Consider the following 3022-nt stretch of genomic DNA (forward strand, 5'->3'; position numbering starts at 1 on the left):
AAAAGGACCCACAAACAGTGCATCTTATGGGTCAATTGGCTTATATCATGTAAGTAAAAATTGCAATTCCAAAGTATGCTGATCTAGGTAGTCCTGTTGTGAGTATAGTCATTAATGGCAGTCAAATAAGGAATGTTTTGATTGATTTAGGAGAAACCATTAATGCAATGATAAGGGAAGTAATGAAACATCTAGAGATCAATAGTTTAAGGACTACACCCACAGTTCTACAACTTGTTGATGGCTCTACAGTGAAACCTGACGGTATCATAGAGGATGTCATAGCTATTCTAGATTCCTGGGAATATCCTGTAGACTTTATGATTCTATCTCCAAAAGCAACATTAGGAGGATATCCGGTCATTTTGGGTAGACCCTGGCTTGCCACAACTGATGCATATATAGGGTGTAGATTAGGAGACATGACTATTTTAGATGGAAGTTCTACAAAAACATTAGCCTTGTATTCTCCAACACAACCATAACTTGAGCAACAACAAGCTATTTGACCTACCTTGGGAGAGGAATATGATGAAAGTGACTCTATTAATCACCTTATGATGATTAATCGAGGACCACTCCAACAGATATATGATGAGGAATCAATTCTTTATAAAATACTGATAAATGAATTCATAGAAGATCAAAAATTGCAAGAATTGGTTTCGAATATGGCAGGTCTGGACTTTCCTGCAGCCAATGATATTTTTCATACTCCGTTGCTACAGGAATTATCTTTTTCTCATTTTTCTGATATAAACCAGATTGATCTTACTATTAAGATAGAGGTGGAATTGAATAAATATTTGAATATCAATAGAGATCTATCAGATACTCAAAATGAGGGCCTTGTAGACTTGCTGAAGCTCCACAAAAATGCTTTTGCATAGGATTACAAAGATATGAGTGGGATTGATCCAGCAGTTTGTAGTCACCGAATTTACATAAAGGATGATTGTTGCCCACTTGGAAAACCTCAAAGAAGAGTCAATCCTACCTTGAAGGAGATAGTTAAAGAAGAATTACAGAAATTGTTAAAAGCAGGGTTTATCTATCCTATCTCTAATAGTCAATGGGTATCACCTCTAGTGATTGTGCCTAAAAAAGGAGGCAAATGGAGAGTATGTGTTGATTATAGAGCTCTAAATTTGGCAACAAGAAAAGACCATTTCCCATTTCCATTTGTGGATCAGGTATTAGATTCTCTTGCTGGTAAAAGATATTTTTCATTCCTTGATGGATTTAGTGGTTATAATCAGATACAGATAGCCCCAGAGGATCAAGAGAAGACAACATTTACTTGCCCATGGGGCACGTATGGATATTTTGTTCTTCCTTTTGGGTTGTGTAATGCTCCAACCACTTTTCAAAGAGTAGTGATTAGTATTTTTTCTAATATTTCTCAAGATATTATGGAAATTTACATGGATGACTTCACAACTTATGGTTCTGAATTTGATCAAGCATTGGGTAATTTGAAGAAAGTGTTGCAGCGATGTGAAGACTACAATTTGTCTTTGAACAGTGAGAAGTGTTTTATTATGATGGAAGAAGGAATAGCCCTTGGCCGTCATATATTTGTACAAGGCATAAAGGTAGATCCAGCAAAGATTGAGGTCATTCAGCATATTAATGACCCTGTAAAGCAAAAAGATGTGAGAAGTTTTCTTGGTCATGCTGTATACTACAGAAGGTTCATCAAAGACTTTAGTAAAATTGCAAGTCCCTTATATTCACTGCTTACTAAAGATGCAGAATTTAAATGGACCCCAGCATGCAATGACGCTTTCTCAAAGATTAAGCATGCTTTGACTCAAGCACCAGTTCTTAAGGGGCCAAATTGGTTTGTACCATTCCAAATCCATACAGATGCATCTGATTATGCAATAGGAGCAGTGCTGGGACAAAAATTTGACAAGTTGGAAAATGCAATATATTATATCAGCAAGAATTTGCAGGGACCTGAATTGAATTATACAGTTATTGAAAAGGAAATGCTAGCTGTCATATATGCCCTTAACAAGTTTAGACACTATATTATAGGGTATCCCATATTTGTGCATACAGATCATACTGTAATTAGATATCTCATGAATAAGCCATCAATCACCGGTAGATTAGCTCGTTGGTTGTTGTTGATGCAGGAATTTGATATCACAGTTGTTGATAAGCCAGGAAAGTCTAATGTGGTTGCAGATTATCTTTCACATCTTCAATTGCAGGAAGATTCTACAATGATACATGACACTTTTCTAGATGAGCATTTGTTTCTCATACAGGCTCACACTCCATGGTATGTTGATATTGCCAACTATTTAGCTGCAGCTAAGATGCCAATTTCTTTTTCTCCTAAGGAAAGAAGGTTGTTGGTTGAGAAAAGTTTTAACTTTTCATGGATTGTTGATTGTCTATTTTATACTGGACCTGATCAAGTCATGTGAAGATGTGGCAGACAAGATGAAACATATGACATCCTTCATGCATGTCATGATGAACCATGTGGAGGTCATTTTGCTTCCAAAAGAACAACACTAAAAATACTTAATACAGGATATTATTGGCCCACATTACACAAGGATGTAGCTCAGTACACAAGGAAATGTGACAGATGTCAGCGAATGGGCAAACCCACAAAATTAGATGAGATGCCACTATATCCTCAAATATTTGTTACACCATTTGACAAGTGGGGATTAGATTTTGTTGGCTCAATTGACCCCCCTTCTAATGGAAAATCTTATATCTTAGTATGTACAGACTATGTAACAAAATGGGTAGAAGCTAGAGCCATGATACATGCAAGAGATAATAAGGTGGCTGAGTTTCTCTATGAAGAGATATTTACAAGATATGGAATATCAAGGGAGATTGTTTCAAATCAGGGACCTCAATTTACATCAACCTTGATAAAAGCTTTGGTCAATGAATACAATATAAGACACAGGAAATCTACTCCATATCATCCACAATCTAATGGACAAGTAGAGGTTACAAATAGAGAGCTGGAGGCTATTCTTACAAA

This window comes from Cryptomeria japonica, chromosome 7 (assembly GCF_030272615.1).
Source record: "Cryptomeria japonica chromosome 7, Sugi_1.0, whole genome shotgun sequence".
NCBI lineage: Eukaryota > Viridiplantae > Streptophyta > Pinopsida > Cupressales > Cupressaceae > Cryptomeria > Cryptomeria japonica.